The sequence below is a fragment of the Dipodomys ordii genome, unplaced genomic scaffold (genome assembly GCF_000151885.1).
Source record: "Dipodomys ordii isolate 6190 unplaced genomic scaffold, Dord_2.0 Scaffold260, whole genome shotgun sequence".
Classification (NCBI taxonomy): domain Eukaryota; kingdom Metazoa; phylum Chordata; class Mammalia; order Rodentia; family Heteromyidae; genus Dipodomys; species Dipodomys ordii.
This window is the reverse complement of record NW_012267476.1, coordinates 140,032-150,560: the sequence shown is the minus strand read 5'-3', so window position 1 is coordinate 150,560 and position 10,529 is coordinate 140,032.

Sequence of the window (10,529 nt, the reverse complement as noted above, 5' to 3'; positions counted from 1 at the left end):
AAAGGGAAATTCAAGAGCAAGCAGATAGTGCCAAGAAATTTAGCCTATGTATAATTGGAGTGGATGAAGGTGAGGAATATCAAAGCAAGCAATGCAACACCTATTCAGCAAGATAATCTGTGACAATTTCCCCCATCTTAAAAAATAACATCTTACCTACATAACAGAAGCATGTAGAACACCTAACAGGCAAGATCTGAATAATAAGAAAACAATCTTGTATGCAGCAAAAATGAACAAGGAGCTATACTACAATGGGAAAAAATTAGAATCACTGCAGATCTCTCTACACAGACACTGAATGCAGGAAAAGCCTGGGAAAGTACCACACGAGCCCTGAGAACCAATAACTGCCAACCCAGACTGATATACCCGGCAAAGCTAGCATTCACATTCGATGGAGAACTGAAAACTTTTAATAGCAAAGAAAAACTAAATGAATACATAAACATTAAGCCAGCATTAAAAGAATACTAAGAGGGGGAACACAAACTGAAGAAAGCAACCAGGAATGGGGACCCGCACATAGACAGGCATTAATAGAAGTCTAACTGAGCAAGTGCAGGAGGAAAGGAAAGAAGAAAAACTTAGGCAAACAGGGAATGACAGGGACCACAATGCATCTCTCTACATTATATCTTAATATTAACGGTCTTAATTCACTAATCAAAAGAAAAAGAACTGTAGATTGGATCAGAAAACATGACCAATCCATCTGTTGCCTTCAGGAGACCCACCTCTCAGCCAAACATACAAACAATTTCAGAGTGAAGGGTTGGAAAAGGAACTATGAATCAAATGGCTCCAGTAAGAAAGCAGGAGTAGCAATCCTGAGATCTGACAAAATAAACTTGTCACTAAAATCAATACCAAAAGACAAGGAAGGACACTACATATTAATACAGGGAACAACCCAAGAGGAGGATATTACCATTATCAACTTATGCTCCCCAAACATTGGAGCACCCAAATATGTTAAGCAAATACTCTCAAATTTACAGAATAAAATAGATCCCAATATGATAATACTAGGAGACTTTAATGCCCCACTCTCACCAAAGGACAGGTCTACCAATCAGATGATTGGCAAAGAAGCTACCGACTTAAGTGAGGCCATACTTCAAGTGGAATTAACTGGCATCTACCGAGTATTTCACCCTAAAACAACACAGTACACATTCTTCTCAGCAGCTCATGGAACTTTCTCCAAAATAGACCATATCATAGTTCATGCAAGGAACTTAAGCAAATACAAGGGGATTGACATAATCCCTTGTATCCTATCCGACCACAGTAGAATCAAGCTAGTTCTCAATAACAAAGCATACCGCAGAAATTACTCAAATACATAAAAATTGAGCAGCACACTAATAAGTAACACCAGAAGAATTAAATTAAAGAAGAAATTAAAAAGTTCCTAAAATTCAATGAAAATGAAGCCACATGATAAAGAAACTTGTGGGACACAGCAAAGGCAGTCTTGAGGGGAAAATTTATTGCTCTCAGTGCCAACATCAAGAAAATAGAGACAGACCAAGTAAATAATCTCATGTTGCAATTAAAACAGCTAGAAAAACATGAAAAAATGGAACCTAAAGTTACTAGACGGAGCCAGATAAACTAAGAGAGGAAATTAATGCAATAGTGATTCGGGGAATCATAGATAAAATTAATAAAACAAAAAGCTGGTTCTTTTAAAACAATAAAATTGAAAGACCATTGGCAAGATTAATTAAGAAAAGAAGAGAGGAAACCCAAATTAACAAGATTAGGGATGCCACAGGAAAAATCACAAGTACCCAAGATATCCAAACAATTATAAAGAACTATTTTCAAAAGTTATACTCTCTAAAGAAAGAAAACCTGCCAGAAATTGATGCATTTTTAGAGAAATACAAGTTGCCCAAACTGAGCAAAGAAGAAGTAAATCGATTTAATAAGCCAATATCTTACAACGAGATACAGGAAGCAATCAAATGTCTTCTAACAAGGAAAAGCCTGGGACCAGATGGATTCAAAACAGAATTCTATAAGACCTTTAAAGAAGAACTAATACGCATACTCCTCAAGCTCTTCAGAGAAAAGAGAAGGAGGGAGCTATCCCAAACTCATTCTACAATGCCAATATCACACTCATCCCCAACCAGGCAAAGACCCAAACAAAAAAGACAATTACAGACCAATTTCCTTGATGAACACAGATGCAAACATCCTTAACAAACTTCTAGCTAACAGAATCCAGAAACACATAAAAAATCATACTCTATGACCAAGTATGCTTCATCCCAGAGATGCAGGGATGGTTTAACATACATAAATCAATAAATGTAATCCAACACATCAACAGAGCCAAGGTCAGGAATCACATGATTATCTCCACAGATGCAGAAAAGGCTTTTGATAAAATACAACATTCATTCATGTTAAAAGCTCTGGAGAAAATAGGAATAGAAGGAGTCTTCCTTAAAACAATAAAAGCTACATACAACAGATCAATAGCCAATCTTATACTTGATGGGGAAAAACTACAACCAATTCTCCCAAAATCAGGAGCAAGGCAAGGATGCCCACTGTCTCCACACCTCTTCAATATAGTCCTGGAACCCTTAGCCAGGGCAATAAGGCAAGAAAAAGGCATTAAAGGGATCCACATAGGGCAAGAAGAAGTTAAACTATCCCTTTTTGGAGATGACATGATACTGTGCCTTCACCATCCCCAAAACTCCATCCCCAAACTCTTAGAAATTATAAATCACTTTGGCAAAGTAGCAGGATACAAAATCAACTCACAAAAATCAGTTGCCTTCCTGTATACTGACAATGTACAAGCAGAGAGGGAAATAAAGGAAGCAACCCCATTCACAATAACCTCCCCCAAAATAAAATATTTAGGAATTAACCTAACCAAATATGTAAAAGAACTATTTAATGAAAACTATAAAAAGTTAAAGAAAGAAATTACAGAAGACACTAGGAAATGGAAAGACCTTCCATACTCTTGGATAAGCAGACTTAATATAGTGAAAATGGCAATACTGCCACAATTAATATACAAATTCAATGCAATTCCTATTAAAATCCCAATGATGCACATCTCTGAAATACAGAAAACAGTCCAAAACTTCATATGGAACAACAAAAGACTTACAATAGCCAAAAATTCTAGGAAAAAAAGACAACAAGGTAGGGATCTCGATGCTGAACTTCAAACTCTACTATAGAGCCCTAATAACAAAGACAGCATGGTACTGGCACAAAAATAAACCCAAAGACCAATGGAATAGAATAGAAGATCCAGAAATAAAACCACATACCTACAGTCAGCTAATATTTGACAAAGGAGCCAAAGACATACAATGGAAGAAACACAGCCTCTTCAACCTCTGGTGCTGGAAAACTGGCAGGCCACATGCAGAAGACTAAAAGTGGACCCCAGCCTATCACCATGCACCAACATCAACTCAAAATGGATTAAAGACATTAACATCAAACCTGAATCTCTGAAACTACTGCAGGATAGAGTAGGAGAGACACTTGAACTTACAGGCAGAGGAAGGAACTTCCTGAACAGTGTCCCAGGGTCACAAAAATTGGAGAGAGACTTGACAAATGGAACTACCTTAAAATAAAAAGTTTCTGCACAGCTAAAGCTATAGCAACCAAGCTAGAAAGACAACCAACTAATTGGGAAAAAATATTTACCAGCAGTATATCAGACAAGGGGTTAATATCCAGGATATTCAGAGAACTCATGAAAATAATCCCTCCCAAACCTAACAAACCAATGACTAAATCGGCAAGGGAACTAAAGAGGGACTTCTCAAATGAAGAAATAAAAATGGCAAAGAAACACATGAGGAAATGTTCACCATCCCTGGTTGTGAAGGAAATGCAAATAAAGACAACCCTGAGATACCACCTTACCCCAATCAGAATGGCCCACATCCTCAAGTCAGCCAACAGCAAATGCTGGAGGGGATGTGGAGAAAGAGGAACCCTATTACACTGCTGGTGGGAATGTACACTTATGCAACCACTTTGAAAAGCAGTCTGGAGGGTCCTCAGAAAGCTAAATATTGACCTCCCTTATGACCCAGTCATACCACTGCTAGGCATCTATCCTGAACAACAGGAACCAGTGTAAAAGGGCACATGCACCTCCATGTTTATTGCAGCACTGTTCACAATAGCCAGGATATGGAAACAACCCAGATGTCCCACCACAGCTGAATGGATCTAAAAATTGTGGTATCTATACACAATGGAATATTATGCAGCCATTAGAAAGGACAAAATAATGGCATTTGCGGGGAAATGGATGTAGCTAGAAGAAATCATGTTGAGCGAGGTAAGCCAGGTGCAAAGAGACAAATGGCACATGGTCTCCCTGATAAGTGGACGTTAAATCCAAAATGTTAGGTGATACAACAAAATTAACAGGACTTAAGAATCAAAGGACTTCCACTCATCTGGTTGAATCACTACTAAATAACCTCATGGTGCTGATCACATGTATGATATATATGTGCACACTGGAGGGAAACTAAGAGGATGACACAGAACTAGAGGGAATCAAGGAAAAACATATAACAGCAGGACCCATCAGCTGCAATAGACATTGACCAAAATGAACTAAGCAACTCAATAGCACCAATGGGAGGGAGGGAACAAGTGGGAAAGAGGGAACAGCTGATGCTATGCAAAACAAAAGAAAGGTACACACAGCTCATAGAACTCATAAATGTTATAGACCATGATAGACAATTTGCTCCATGAAAGTTAGAATGTGTTTGTGACTTTAACCAAGCTTCACTATCCCACAATACTGTGAAATTTGGGAAATTATGTTACCACGTAATCACAATAAAAAATTTGAAAAAAATCATAGGGTCTTATCATTTACCACATCCAAGTTGTGTCATAGGAAGCTGATCAGACTCACAGAGAAGACCAAATACTCCAGTGTCCCCTAAACTCTGTTCTATCTTCAAGAGGAACAAAAGCAGCCACCACCTGTCTTTGCTTTGGAAACTCCAAAACTTCAGAGTCTGGGTGTGTCCATGAGGCAATATCTGGAGAGATACATTATCTCAGTCACTTTCTTTCCCCTGGGCCCAGAACCCTTTCATGTGTTCAGGTAGGGTGGCAGCTTCTAGAGGTTCCTAACCTCTGCTGAAGTCATTCCCCTTGAAACCCTACCTTTTATAGCTATCAGGGTTGGTCCCAAGTGAAAAGCCCCAACAAGGGAATTTCTGCAAGTGTTTGTGTTTGAACTCTAGGCCTTTCACTTGCTAGGCAGACATGTTCCCTCTGAGCTATGCCTCCAGCAGGACAAAGGAAATTTATTGTAACATTCACTGTGTAGATGACAATTGTGAACTTCCTGGCTGTCATATCAAACAGGAAAATGTGAGGTTGTTGATTTCTTAACAGCATGATAATTCCCTCTAGGGAATCCATTTGCCTTAACCTTTCTCCAGGTTCTTAGTGGGTCTCTATAGTTCATGAGCCTATAGAAAATTAGTCTGATTCCACTGCATCTCCTGTCTTGGAGAGTTGAAGAGTGTATCTGTGTATTTGTTAAAAAAGAAAAAGCACACATTATGAACACTGCAAAAATCCAGTATCTCTCTTTCTTCTCTGAGGGGGAGAAGACAGGAAGTAGTCTTTACACAAGGATAAGGAGAGTTAAGTAAAATATTTGGTTTGGAAGCAGGACCTGTGAATGTGTGTTTCTACCTGACAACCTCACTGTCCAATGGCTTGCACAAGTAAGAAAAAGCTATGACATCCATGTGCTGCAATTACAGTATCCCTGTCCCAATCATGTTCCCTCTGTCCTCCAAGCTGTCCTTCCACCTGTACTCTTTTCAGTTTACCCAGCTTTTTCCATTGTGTCGAAGTCTCAAGATTATTTTTGCCCAGACTTGTCTGGAACTACTACAATCTTTCCAATCTCAGCCTCTTTAATCTTAACCTCAGAAGGCTGCGTCACAGTGCCTGGCCTGTTTATGATATTTTCGTTACAGCAGCACAAATGGACTGAAATGGCCAGATTTCCTCACAGGAATGCTACAGCTTCACAAGTCATAGGTAAATAAGCTCAACTGACTGATAGGAAAGAGAATATTGGTAGAATATAATGTGAAGAATGCTTCAAATTGGTCACTAATTTAAGAGATGAGCTATGAAACAGACACTGAGCACGTGGGAATCAGAGCAACTCCAGAGCACAAGGTCTGGAACTGCTTCCTAGGAAATTCCAGTCAGAATCTCTGTTCCAATGACTTCATTTCTCACAGAACTTCACAATAAATACAGGATACTAGGAACACCAGAGTATAGATTAAAAAATGTATAAAATTCCTTCAGTGCAAGCCTTCATTTTTCTCTTCCTGTGTGCCCCACAGAGTGGGAGTTCTGGAATTCCAAGGTAGTTACTAGTCGCAGTGACAAGTGAGAATGGCTTCTTGAGAATTAGATTTGGGCTTGGGGTAGGCTGTAAATGAGTATGGGTAATGTGCTTTTCAAGAGATTCAACAGAGCCTTCGAGGGTTACAAATATTTCTAAAGTTTTTATGGACAAACCAAATGAAACATTTTGATCTGGGAAATGCTGACACCCTCTCTCTACTATTGCCAGTGGCCTAGATTCTTGGGCATCAATGGCTGAAGATTCCATAGCCATCCCAAATAAGCAGTGACCTTTGGATAAGCCACCAGTCACTAAAAGCCTCCCTTTTTCTAATTAAGGCTTAAAAATCCTAGCATCTTGGGAAATGAGGCATCAGTGAAAGTGTTATTCACATAAAAGTGCCTAACCACTTAACATGCCAGAGTCCTGTCAGCTAAAGAATTCCTCTGAACTCCAAGGTAAGTGGGAGCAGTGTGTATTCCCCACATCCTCTGGGCTATCATGCCATGTGTTAAGATTCTTTATAATGTCATTCCTGCCTGGTATGGCCTTGAACTATCATGGCCAACAAGAATACTGAATCACCCAAAATCTCTGCAATTGGTTCATGGATGTACTAATTTCTCACATTATCCAATCCAAGCTTCAGAGGCTCAGTTTCTTTCTTGGACCCTATCAGGGAAAGAAAGCCATCTACTACAAGTTGTAGGCCCCAGTCTGTGGGGACCCCAAGATGATGATGGCCTCAGGTCTGTTCTCAGTGGGCAGACAGATTAATCTCTAGTGTCCAAGATAAATTCAATTATAAGTCAGTGACAAGGACCTAAACGGGCCTTGTGATATCAGGAGTCCTTGCTGACATACCCAGAGAGCACAAACACCCATAGAAAAGTGAAATTGTCTCCTCAGGATTCTGGACACAATCCAAGTGATTGCTGGTTACTGCTGACCATGGCTGGGTCTACTGGCAGGCTCAGGTCTCCATGGAAGCTACATGGTTGGTATTGAACTTTACATCTGTCGGTGGAACACAAGCCCTTCTGATCCATCCCAGTAGAGCAGCAGAGTAGCCACAGCTCAACAGAGGATGGAGGGGAAGCCCAGGAGACAAAGTGACTTAACCAATATTCATTTTCTCCAATCTTTTCTCACTCCATAAAAGAGCTCTGGCATGGGGCTTGACTGTGCCATGCTCAATGTTTTCTCTTTCTCTTGTCTCTCCAGCTAAGAATGACCATTCTACCTAATCAAGTCCAGTGTGAAGAACAGGAGGCATCTCTGGAACAAATGTAGACCTCATGATCCAAGTACACACACACACACACACACACACACACTCACACATATCTACCATAGGCCTGTCTTTTTTCATCATCCTTTCTGTCTTTCAATTCAGACATGGCAGCATAGTTTTGCCAGCTCCCTTTGATTATAACATAAAGACCTGGTAACATTTCAAGGATGTCAGCCATCAAGTACCAGAGATATAGCTAGGATAATCAACCTCAGAACATAGTGCTATCAGAAAGACACAGGATTTGCTCAAGCCACCACTGTTCAGGATATTGATAGATACAACCAAACACATACTGAAAAGACACTCCAAAGTTTCATGAACTCTAGGGCCAGACAATAGTTAGTTCTGCCCCTCACCAGCCTATGACCTCCTGCAACTCACTGTAATAGTTTCTAATCTATAAGAAATACTGAGCACTTCCCCACCACACACAGCTCCTCTCACCCTAAAAATTACTATTCCCAACCTGTGCATTTGTTTACACATCTTTAATGTCCTTTTCTAAGCTGATGTGAAACAATATATCACTTAAGTTATCTTAGCATTTACATTAATTCATGGAACTCATCGCTCTGATATGAGGTTTATATGAATATTCCCTTTAGAAGATGGAAATTTCATGTGTTTAAGATGTAAGGACTCTTAGACTCATAGTCATCTTTCATGAATTTGCTTTTTATGAACTTTTTGTGTGTCATTCCTGGGTCTTGAACTAAGGGCCTGGGTACTATCTCTAAGCATTTTAAATCAAGACTAGCATTCTAACACTTGAACCACAGCCCCACATCCTGCCTTTTAGGTACCTAATTGGAGATAAGACTCTCACTTTCTTGCCCAAGCTGACTTTAAATTTTGATTCTCAGATGTCAGCCTCCTGAGTGGCTAGGATTACAGGCATGAGCCACCAGTCCCTGGATGATTTTTGTTTAATAAACAAAATGTTTACTTGTGTGTGATGAGCACATAGATAGATGACAACGTGGGCAAGGACTAGGGCTAGGTAATGTGCTTCATTTATTTGGCTCTGACAGTGGTCCCTTGATCAGGTAGTTTTCTGCAATATAGAATCTCCAGTACTACTCTAAGAGCTTTTGTATAGGCACTAGCCTGGCCTGGTGGGCCAGTGTCCTGCCCCTTAGCATTTCCTGGTGGGTCATTGGCCCTGAAGCACATTCCTTCTGAGGAGACAATGGCTTCAATCTCAGCCTCTGTGAGGGCTATTACATCTGTGCTTCTCACTTACACTCTTTCATCTACAGAGAGGATTTGCACATCTAAGAGGAATCTCTCTGTCCCTTCATTAGTTGTTTCAGTCCCTGCTCTGGACAACACATTTGCAGGCTAATGACAAAAGACATAGTCCTCAGTGTTTATTATGCCTAGAAATGGGGGATTATCAAGAGTAGCTGAGTTCCCACTATTCCATAAGTAACTCTCATGCAAACACCTTGTCCCTCCTGGCACTGAGGTCCATGCAGGGCTTCAGGTTTTCCATTGGATGAACCAGTGCCCTGTCATATGGAAAGGGAACCACAGAAATTCGTTGGAAATTCATTTCCTTTGGTGAAATACAAAAGGCCCATATTCAGTGAATCTGTCAAAGAAGAAATAAACAAGATAGAAAAGTCTGACCTCCACCAAGGAGAATATTGATGCCAAATACTTGGGGGAAAATCAGAAAACACCAGAGCTGGTCCCTAGCACGGCTGTCCCAATGTCTTGTCCTAACTGTAAGAACTGTGCATTCAAGAGCATCTGCCTGGGAGATGAGTGTCCTGCCAGGTCATATTTCTCTTAAGGCATATTTGGTGCCCTTGGGCTTCCTTGACCCTTCCTTCTCTGGGAATGTCTTGTTTCACTCTCTTTTCCCTGGAGTTCTAGTGCTGCCCTGCATATCTCAGGATCCTTGTGGCCATCTCGTGCACACACATACTAGCCCTCCATCTGGTGTCACAGTCTTAGTTGGACAACAGAATTGTGGTGTTTGGTAAAGATCACCTTGCTGCTTCCTGGCTACGAAATCTAATAGAACTGAGTGAGGGCAATGGCCTTTGACTAGCCTCTGGATCCAGTTATTGAGATCTGTTGTATTCCAACAACTGGACTGCTATTATTTATTTTGGTGGTGGTGATAGTGGTTTTGAGGCTTGCACTAGGGCCAAGACCTGTTCTTAACCTCTGTGGCTCAAGACTAGTGCTCTACCACTTTAAATCACAATTCTACTTCTAGTTTTGTGGTAGTTAATTGGTTATTACAGTCTAACAGAACTTTCAGCCCGAACTGTCTTTGAATGGTGATCCTCAGGTCTCAGCTTCTAGAATAGCTAGGATTACAGTTGTGAGTAACCAGTAACCAGTCACTGCTGCTCATCTTAAGGAAATGAAGAGCACAGAACAATGTGGCCCTAAGCATCAAAGAGGTGTGGATGCTGATGGATTCATAGTAAATAGGAAAGTTTTTCCTTGGTTCCACAAAGAATAAAAGGTTAGATTTTGAGCTGACTCTCTGGACTCTTAACTCTGCATCTACTGTTCTCATCCTATGCCTTGCTTTGTGCCCCTGAAATACACAGACCTCATGGGACCCCAGAGCAACTCTTCCAGATGCCGACAAACGTGGTCCTTTAATAGCAGCTCTGGGAAATCCAAAGCAGATAGGGCATGAAAGCAACTAAAGGAAGACTGAGAGATCACACTTCCTTCCTATAAATTTCAGTGCATTTTGAAACCGAATTGAAAGAATTATCTCATCTATAATTTTGTTTCCTAATAAGTTTTTTTCCATCTGTACTACATCAGCATATATTCCATTTAGGA